We start from the raw sequence: 10956 nt of genomic DNA on the forward strand, positions 1-10956 counted from the left end.
AGGGCCAGCTATTGTAAATCTCGAGGCCAACGCAGGACTGATCATCTAGGCTGAAGCGGCCTACTATATCACGGCCAGGGTAGGTAACCACCGAAATGTCCGACGTATAGATACAGTTGCTTCTCATAAATGGTAGTAACGTTGTGTCAACAGCAGCTGGATCGGCTTTCAACATCATTGGATAGTTTTGTCCAAGGAAGAGCGAGTTTACTCCAAGAGCGAGTTTACTCCAAGAGTACTAATAAATAACTTTGATGTGTCCCGTCAACTCGCAGAACGACGAGAAGCTTGCTTACTACGCCTTCTCCCTCGCCAACGCGTGCGCGGTGGCTCGCAGCACGAGGAGAAACTTTTGCTTACAAGCGGTGGACGTGCAGCAGTTCATTTGGTGTCAGATTGCCAGAAGTACTACTGTAGTACCATCATTATTGTTCGACTTCCGGAAGACGAGAAGAGCCAAGCGCAAGGTCACCTACTAACCTAGTACAGTACTACTATAGCCAAAGCTGGTCCACCTTTTTAGAGCATGGTTAATAAATATAGGCGGCTCTTGCAGCGGCACATCATTTAGAGCAAGTACTCTCTTCGTAGGAACAAAGGAAGTGAAACAAAATTTGGAGTGGATGCTAGATTGCCAATTAAAATATGATTACATAGGGAAATTATCCTATAGCATTCTATCCTATGAATCAAACGACCAATGTAGGAAAATTATGAGGGGGGTCTCTCCAACAGTGTTCCTGGGCTCGCACCTAACATCACGGTGGCCGAACTTGGAGTCATTCATCTGGTACACGTGGCATCTCAGATCTGGACACAAGGTGACGCGACCTCTCACTCCTCCGCCATTTGAAGCGGCGCGCCGGTGGAGGGCTAGCATACTCCAATATTAGGTTGGCTCTATGTGATGTGGCAACTTCATATACTAACCGGATGCTGGCTATACTACTACGGTACTCACACTCCAAGAAGTGACTCGAAAACCATTCATAAATTGAGTCTATGACATGCATTCGCAACTGAAATGTACCATTCATTAAATACAACAAGTCATCAACACACAAGGACAACGAGGATACATGTTGGATTATAGATTATTTCCAACAAAACATTCTAGCAAATACTAAAGTTTTCATCACACAAAAAATAACAAGCAATGAAATGAACTTCAACTCAACCAATCCTCGGCGTTGGAAACGCTTGCTTTGAACCATAGGTGCTCTGGGAAGGGCCAGCTATTGTCAATATCGAGAGCAATGCAGGACTGATCATCCAGGCTGAAGCGGCATATATCAGGACCAGGGTAGGGAACCACCGAAATGTCCGAGGTATAGATACAGTTGCTTCTCATAAATGGTAGTAACGTTGTGTCAACAGCAGCTGGATCGCCTTTCACCATCATTGGATAGTTTGGTCCAAGGAAGAGTGAGTTTGTTCCAAGACTATCAATACTGAACCAGGGAGAAGGTGTTTGCGCTAGCACACTAGTATCCATCTTGAATACCATGCAACGGGTGTTGGAATAGGTCAGGAGAGGGCGACCATGGGAGAAAACACCTGCTTCCTCAGTAGTAACAGTCTGAGTGCACTGTATACAGACAAGAAGAGGTGATCCATCGGAATTAGTTGCCAGGCGCCACTGAGTATATAAGTTCTGCTCCTCCTCATGCTCGTGATCATCACCATCGTCATCTCCCCCTTGCTTATAAAATTTTTCAAGTATAGGTGGTGGAATGTTCACAGGACCTTGGAAACACAAGAAGAAGGTTAATTAGTAAAGGGAAACCTGCTAACCCGCATGCATGTGGATGAAACAATTATAATTACGGTGGAAGACAAACGTACCGAAACTACGAGGATCCCATGCAAAAACAGTGCCACGAGTGGTGGCAGCAAACACAAGATCCTCGTATTCAATTGCATCACAGTACACATCCGTGTATAGAAACTGATTTTTGAGGAATATCCATCCAGTGGAACCACGAAGGACGGCAACAAGCTTGTCGAAGATAGCAACAACTTGATAGTTCTTGTAATTCCAAGAGTGGTTGGGAACTCGACAAATTGCTATCTTCAGTAGATTACAGTCACCATGATCGTATTTGAACGTACGTAGATCATTTGTGTGCTCAACCTCAGGGCACTCGGAGATTTTTGGAAGTGGAATCCGCTGACGAGTGTACACATTCACAAGTTCCCACTCGCAATTGTACCCAATATAAACAACCCAATCTCCATTTGTGCCAGCCTAGGACTTACCCTTAAGCGATGGCATCTTGACATCACACGTATCATTATCAAGCGGCATCAACTTGCACAAGGCGAGGCCTCCGTCGTCCGCGCCCATGCGAACAGGCTTATAGCGAAGAAGATAAGGGAGATCAAACCGCTCCTGGACCCTTGGGTTCCTTGTAATGATGTTATTAGTTGAGTCGAGAATGGGCTTGAACGAACCTGCCATGCTAGCCGAGGTGATGACGTCGCACCGATCAATGAGTTCCCCCACCACGTCATCTTTCAGATTGGGGCAAGAATAATGGGGTCGTTTCCGGCTTGTTCCCACCATGGAGAAGACGATCGAACAATGGCAGAAGGAAGGGTGAAGGCAAATGGAGGAGGGAGGAAGAGCGTGCGACAGCAAATCCAAATCGAGAGGGAAAAGCGAAGAGTCGGTGGACGGTTGCCAGTTTGCCACGGTACACGAAGAGGCGCCCCGGCCTACACGTCCTTTCGGAAATTGTACAAAAGGACTCGCCGTCGTCTCACTGACATGTTGGGACGGGACCACATGTCAATGAAACATCGTGTGTAATTTCTCGTGCAAAATGCGATCTGGCCGCGTTGGCCCGAGGTGCCGCATTATTTCTCGACTTTATTTTTTTAATGGCATGCCGTTCAGTTTTGAAGCACGACTAACTGGTACTGTTTGCAAAGAAAATATAAACTACTCTACCACTACTCCACCTCTAGTACTAGTAGTATAAAAAAGATATATAGGCTGGAGCTTCAGAGCTTTCTTGCTAAGGGCTGACCACTTGCTTCTCACACTATCACCCTCTCTCCAGATCTAAAAAAGACGGCCTCTCTCTCCCTCCTCACCGGTGGTCACAGATCCGCCGGGGAAGAAAAGGACGTGCAGTGTTGACGCACTCGTCGTCGGCGAGCGAGGTCACGCACTGATGACAAGGCCGTCCTCTCAGACCTAGCGCCCGCGCGGGATGGCCTCTGTCCCCAAGCTCGCTGTCGTAGTGCGTGTGGAGGACGATGACCACGAGCGAAGCCACTTCCCGCCGACCCTCGGGTATGCTACCTCTTTTCGAACCATACCCTTGTTCTATTGCCCCATCTGCCATGTCGCTGCATGTGGATCTTTTTCCACTCCACCATCTTCCCAATTTGCTATCCTCTGCTCTGCTGGTCACGCAGACGAAAACCTTAATTTGCACTATTAAAGGAAACCCTACTTCATGCAGACTAATCCATGTCTGGGTTGAATAAGGAAACGAAGGGAGACTGTACTGTCCAAGAGAGTAGGCATCAAACCCGCATGTAGGTTGAGAAGGGGAAAATCAGTAGCTAAGGAACGAGTCTCGTGTCTCTTGGTTGAAGAAGGGTAGAAAGGCATGACAACGCAATAGAGAATGACCAGGTCGATCGGTTTGTTGTCCTCACATAGGAAAAAGGTGGCTAAACATAACAAAAATGGGACGTAATCCACATATGCTGCCTGGATATTTGTTGCTCTGGGCAACCATACCTCCCTCACCACTCTATGCGTCCGTGGAGGTACATCGTACTGGTGCGCCCACTGTCCGAATGGGCCTCGCATGCTCTTAGTCTAACTTTTTTGCTGTTAGTATAATGCCAGCAGTCAAGTCAAGCAATGCTACTGCTAAAGTGATGCCACATTTAACTAATGCCGCACTCAGTCTAATGCCACCGATAAATTTAAGCAATGACATTTAATGTCACTGGATTATTTCAGGGTTAGCTGTTGATTGTGGATGTATTAAAGATTTTTCAACTAAGGCATTCTAATGATGTTGCACAGCCAGTATACCAACGATGAAACTTGTTACTACCTTCAGATTTTTGCACTGTTAGTGCTTATAGATTACATACCTCACTTTCATGAGATAAGTTAATTTTTTTGTACAGTGTCACCAAAATGCCAAGGCGCTGATGTCATTTTATTTTGGTTCTGCACAAAAAATTATGAATACAAGAGGAAAGGTTAAGAGTGGGCACCTCCTCCTCCGGCTGTTCTCTTGATTCGTTCGATCAAGTTTTTATGTTTGATCGATTATCAAGATTGGGATAGCAATTTTTAAGGTCCCCCCGAGTTCGAAATGATATTTACCTTGGAGGTACATGGTTTGCAATTCTTTTATACTGTCATTAGTTAATAATGCTAGTTACCTTCAGACTTTTGTATTTGGTTTAATGCTCATGCACAGCTAGTATACCAATGCTGAAATGTGTTACCTTTACATTTTGTATTGTTAATTCTTATAGAAATCTTCCAGTGCCAGAGTTTATTGAAATCTGTTTAGTAAAACCATTGTACTGTACCCTGTAATAAAATAACTACTCTACTGTTGCACTAGCCACTGGATTAGTGTATATTTGTAGTATTCGAAATTTCGAATGGTGTTGCATTAGTGTATGGACATAAATAAAGGGTGGCAAGCTTTCCCAGATATGTGCTCAAGAAAACTACTACCTGTTTTTCTAAATACTAGACGTTTGGTTACTTTAAACTGAACCACAAAAACCTCTTATATTAAGGAACAGAGGGTGTAGAGTTCACTCAAATTATCCCGGTAAAGCTAGTCACACCTTTGTTAAGATTAATGTTCATTATGTTATCGGAGGAGGTCTGTAAGTTTGTCTCTAATGCCTGTCGACTACATACCTGACATCATGATGTAATGTTAAGTCATTTCCTTTTTGTACAGTGTCACTGAATTGTCAAGGCGGTGATGGCATTTTATTTTAGTTGAACTGCACAAAATATGCTTAAAAGAAGAGGAAAGGTCAGGAATCGATCATTCTTTCAGAAAGAACTATATATGCCTTTCTGACATCAGCCTCTGTTGCCTTATTTATTCCTTCAAAAAGGTGGTTAGAAACAGTCTTGCTACCTTTTCCCATTAAGAAATTGGAATGCTTATATTTGTGAGTCTATGCTTCAACTAGTGCCACTTTTATAGTAATCACACTTTCAATATCTATGCAAACAGGGATGCTCGAGTTTAGTGGAACTGCACAAAAAGTCCAACTGGTTCAACATTAGGAGCATGTTTTCTCCCAAACCTTTATATCCAATTGGTGGCACTATGAGCTGTTCATTAAGAAGGTACATGGTTTGCTACTATCTTGCTACTCTTTTTGTACTGTCATTAGATAGTAATACTAGTGGTTTGCATGTGAATTTATTGGCAGGGTGGACCTACATTGGAGGTGCAGGACATGATTCAATGACTGGATGCTCAATTTCGGTTGTATCGATTTCACCTCTTCCATCACTGCAAACATGGATATCCTTGGTCTGATGAAGAATAGGCGCTATATTTCTGCTCTGAACAAGCAAATCAATTCAGTATGAAATTGTCCAGGGCAAAACATGACTGTATCAAATTGTCCAGTGCAAAACATGACAGATCTAAGCGGAAGAGACATGTTTAAACCAAAAATACAAGGTGGGGTATATGTTTACTAGCTGCTTGATATTTGTGCAGACAGAGATGTTTGCCCGTTGCTATTTAGCAAACACACAAAGTGACCGCAATTTTGGTTGAACTGCACAAGAGAATAGTATAGTCACTGCATGCAGTGCCATTTGAAAATAGACATAGAAAGATTGGGTAGTCACTTCATGGACTGCAGAAAAGTAGTACTGTACTATTTATTGGCCAACACTAGGTGCTTCATTACTTTGGTCTGATTATACAATGGGCATCATTTTGCCTAAGTTAAAGTTTGTATTCCGAAAATAGTCTCGCCGTGTGACCAAGAGAAGACCAAATCATATTGCAGTGGATGTTCCTCCATCATGTGTGGCTCATTCCCATGGTTCCAACTGTTGGTGAAACCACTTACGTTTGCAAGAGGAATTGTAGACTTCACAAACAAATTTGTCATTCAGTCTGTACCGAATGTTAGCCAAGAGAAGCATCCATGTTAGTAGGAAGAACATATGTTTTTTCTAGATCTTTGCTTTTGGAGCTACATATTTGTATATGATCTGTGAATCATTGAGATGCATTAACATGTTGATCTTATGTATGGGAATCGTACTAGTTGGTTTTAGTTGTGGCTGATCTTTGCTTTTGGAGCTACATATTTGTATATGATCTGTGAATCATTGAGATGCATTAAAAGTTCCTTATATCTGTTCGCTCAGTGTTTACAAGTTACCGATCGATCACTAGCTAGCCTACTAATGTGCTCCTGGCTGTTTTAGTTGCGACGCAAGATCCGAAGTGGCAGTTTTTTGAATAGAAATGCCTACCTCTGAAGAAACTGACAAGCTACTCTGAAGAAAATGACATGCGAATCTGAAGGAACTACTAGCAAAAACGTTCGCAAATGCCTTATCTCCCAGCTAAAGTTCATCAATTAATGCCCTCGGCTACGACTCGTTGCATGCTGCTCCGCGTACTTGCTGCGAGAGATTTTGAGTGCCCGCATGCAGCCGGCCGTAATTAAGGCAGCTAACTGATGCGAAAAAAGATGCGCTTTAATTGTTGCGAGCCTTTTAAATCCGTGGAATCATTATTGACAAGGAGGGAGATGATTCGAGTGCACTCGCTTGACCGTAAGGCCGGCGTGCGACCCAGCACGGACGGGACGGGATGACACAGTCAGAATTTCAGTTTCTCTAGTTTTTCACGGCAAGCTGGCGTGCTAAGCCATGCCTGCTTCATTATGCATTGAATTCCGATGACCGTCGCGCTACCTTCCGCTTATAAGTACTGTTTCTCGGCCTTCTATGGTGGCACCGTGACCCAACTCGCCTATCCTCATAAGCCCCCACCGGCCCGACGTTGCTCGCCATTTATCCTCGCTCTCGTCACATCCGCCATGCCCCTGCCCGTCCGCGATAGGCGTGGCTGGAGGCGGTCACCGCCGGAACTAGTGTTCGGTTTTTCACTGGAAGGCAGACGGAGGGAGGAGGCATTCTATCGGTCTTTAGATGGCAATGCGGAGATCGAGGACTTGTTGGAGCGCGACCGCCTGGCGGAGGAGCAGGAGTTGTTGGAGCGCGACCGCTTGGCGGATGAGCAGCGTATCGCCGATTTGCGCCGCCAGCGGGACATGGAGCAGCAGCGCACCGACGCTCTGAGTCGCGAGCAGAGTGCCCGCACGTGGGCCGACTACGTGGAGGCCGGCGCCCGGCAAATAGCCCTGGAGGCTGTCGGGCACGCACGCGTTCGCGACGCCGATTTTTACTACCAGCTCGTCAAGTGGGTTTCCCGCTTAGAAGCCGAAGCTTCGGTGGACCACGCCGGCATGGAAAGGGCCAACGCGCGCGAGCAACGCGCCCTATCGCACCTCTGGCAAGTCCGAGGCGAGGCGGAGGACGCCGGTGCCAGCGTTTAGCGTGTACCGCAGATGGCGGCCGGCATCGTCTAGTTAGCTAAGAGTAAGTTAGTACTTGTACGCTACTAGAGTATTAGTGGAAGTAGATAGTTAACATGGCTATGATGGTTGTCAACGTGGAAGTTCAGTACTCTATATGTGGATCGACCTGTTACTTTGCTCTGAATGTTGAACTTTCCGTTTGAACATATGGAATGGGCTATTATTTTTTAAATGGGTTGTATTTGTCCTCCACGGGTTTAGAGGCTGACTTGTGGGCCTACCAAGTTGACGCGTACACAACCAGGAGATGATTGTACGTGGAGAGGATAACAGCAGGGACCCGCCAAGGTCATGGCAGTACGCAAGCAAAGTGCCTCCTTATTTCAATCCAATAAAAAATGGCTCCTCGTAATGGATTTCTGACATCTGGGTCCCATGCCATTGTCAACGTAGTCAATAAACGAGAGAGTTGCACAACGAGCGGCTGACATCAGGGACCCAGCAGCTCGTCCAGTTATTTTTGTTTTGGGTTAATTTGATAAATGCCACTCCAAATCTGGTGTTTCTAAGAAATGCCATTGCAATTTCCAAACTTTGAAAAATGCCATTTCATGCCATCCCCAGTGGCATTTTTCGAAGTCTGGAGTGGCGTTTTTCAAAGTTTGCAAATTGCAGTGGCGTTTTCCAAAGTTTGCAAAAATTGCAGTGGCATTTTTCAAAGTTTGGAAATTGCAGTGGCATTTTTATGAATCGCCATATTTGTTGTGGCATTTATCTAATTTGTTTTTGAGACGGAAGCAGGGTGTCAACTGGGCTGTGCGGGGCACTCTGGCATGTCTAGACAGCCTTCTCTTTTATGCTTACCACAGACCAGCACAGTAGTTTTTTTTTCTTTCTGAAAATGGCTAGCCCAGTTTTTTTGTGATTTGCCAAGTAAGTCGCTTTGTCAGGCCTATTGGGCTGCAAATCTTTCAAGACGAGGAGAGCTTCATTCGGCTGGACGAGAAAATGGCCTATCAGTAATGAGAAATGGGCTGTACATTTTTAAAACACATCAAACCGGCAATTACTTTCAAATTTCTTTTTTTCATTTCAAGATTTTAAATTGCATTGATTTTTATGCGTGGACAATTTGTTGGATTTTATATTGATATACATTTATTTTTAAAATCAGTTTGAATGTTACTCGAAATTTCGGGATTAAAAACAGTTCGGACCGCACCGAAATATGCAACATTTCGTATAATTTTTTAACCGTGGCCACAATATGGGCTGTAATGCTAACAAAAAGAATATGGGCTCCAAAAAAACCTTCAGAATTAGCAAATGGGCTGTAAATTATTAGAAATAATGGCAGATGGGTTGTATGCTGTTTTCCACAGATTTGAGGCTTTCCTAAAAAAAAGTTGACGCACAAGCAGTGACTGTTGGATGTCCATCCAACGGCCGTCGTGCTTCTTCAATCTCTGCTCTTCCTACTCCAGCCGCTCAAACAAGCGCCGGCGGGAGTGCCTGCTCCCTCCTCCCCGCGGCCGGCTGTGCTGCCGCGCAGGCTTCACCGCCCCACCGTACTCCCATCACTGGCCTAGCCATCCCTCTACTCACCCACACCTGTTGTTATTCTCCGGCGACGGCAGACGAACCAGTAAACCCTCGTATAGTCGTACTCCCCTCCGCATGGGAAACAACTGCCGAGTCTTCCCTGCCTCTCTGTCGTTCCCTTCCTAGGCCTCGCCGTCGTCCACCGCCCTGGTGCTCCGGGCGCGGCCTGGTCAATGTGGTCAACGACCAACATGCATCTGAAGTGGACTGTACGTGGAGAGGCTGACAGCTGGGTCCACGGCCGCACGCAAGGAAATGCCTCCTTATTACGCGCAAAATAATGGTTCCTCCACCTGACATCTGGGACCCACCGAAAGGGCCTCTGTATTTCGCGAAAAAAAACTTTACCGCCGCTGACAGCTCGGACCCACCAGCTATATCTTCGCACGCAAGGAAGTGCGTCCTTATTACGCACAAAAAAATGAATACTCTCCCTGCTAGCTGGGACCCAGTATAGTGGCAGGCTGACTTGTGGGCCTACTAAGTTGACGGGGACGGAGGGCTTTGTCAACTTAGTCAATATGCACGATTCTAGCTCCAGTGACCGTATGATGTCCATCCAATGGCCGTAGTGCTTCTTCAACCTCTGGTCTTGTTGCTCCAGCCGCCCAAAGCAGCGCCGGTCGTGCCGCATGCTCCTGCCTCCCGTGGCCGGCTGTGCTGCCGCGGAGAACTCACCGCCCCCTACTATTCCCACCGCTGGCCAGGCCCTGCGGCGACGGCAGCCTCACACCGCAGCCGAACCAGTGAACCCTCATACTCCTCTCCGCGCGGGCTTCCACTACCGCGTCTTCCCCGGCTCCGCGTCATCCCCTTCCTAGGCCTCGCCATCGTCCACCGCCCTGGTGCTCTCGGCGCGGCGTGGTCAACGTGGTCAAGGAACGGCTTCCATCGGACGTGGACTATACATGGAGAGGCTGACAGCTGGGTCCACAGCCGCAGCAAGGAAGTGCCTCCTTATTACGCGGAAAATAATTATTCCTCCACCTGACAGCGGGGACCCACCGGACGGGCCACCGTATTTTGCAAAAAAAACGTTTCCCCCTGACTACGGGGACCCACCAGCTACATCTTCGCACGCAAGGAAGTGCGTCCGGGCAAAAAAACGATTCGCCCCCCTGACTGCTGGGACCCACCAGCTACATCTTCACAGGCAAGGAAGTGCCTGACAGTCGGGACCCACCTGGTCGAAGCGTACGTAGCATTGTCATTCTGGTCGCGAACGTGTACGTACATACTGGTCGATGTAGAGGCGCGCACGTGTCGTAGTAGAGGCGCGCACGTAGCATGTACACGTACGTACAGCGGCCAGTGTGCAAGAAAGAAAATACGGCCACGTATGTACATACGGGCAGGGTCTCGAACGCCTACTCGCGCATACGTACGGCCAGGGCTCGTGTACATGGCTGGGTTGGAACAGAGAAACAGCGTCGTCGTCGTGTTCATGGGGAGCCAACCGGCTGGGTCGGAACGGAATGCGTCGTCGTGTTCATCGGGAGGGCTTGGACGGAACAGCCAATGGAAACGAGGCCCGGCGTACCGCAGAACGGAGGAAACAGCCTTGTGTTCGACCGGCCACATTTGAAACGGGATCTTGTTCATCGGGAGGGGTCTGGCGTACCGCAAAACGGAGGAAACGGACCTCCTACGGTCGAAACGGGGGTCCTGTTGATCGGGAGGGGTGTGGCGTACCGCAAAACGGAGGAAACGGACTTGTGTTGGAGCGCTACGGTCGAAACGGGGGTCCTGTTCATCGGGAGGGGTGTG

Source organism: Triticum aestivum, chromosome 1D (genome assembly GCF_018294505.1).
Source record: "Triticum aestivum cultivar Chinese Spring chromosome 1D, IWGSC CS RefSeq v2.1, whole genome shotgun sequence".
NCBI lineage: Eukaryota > Viridiplantae > Streptophyta > Magnoliopsida > Poales > Poaceae > Triticum > Triticum aestivum.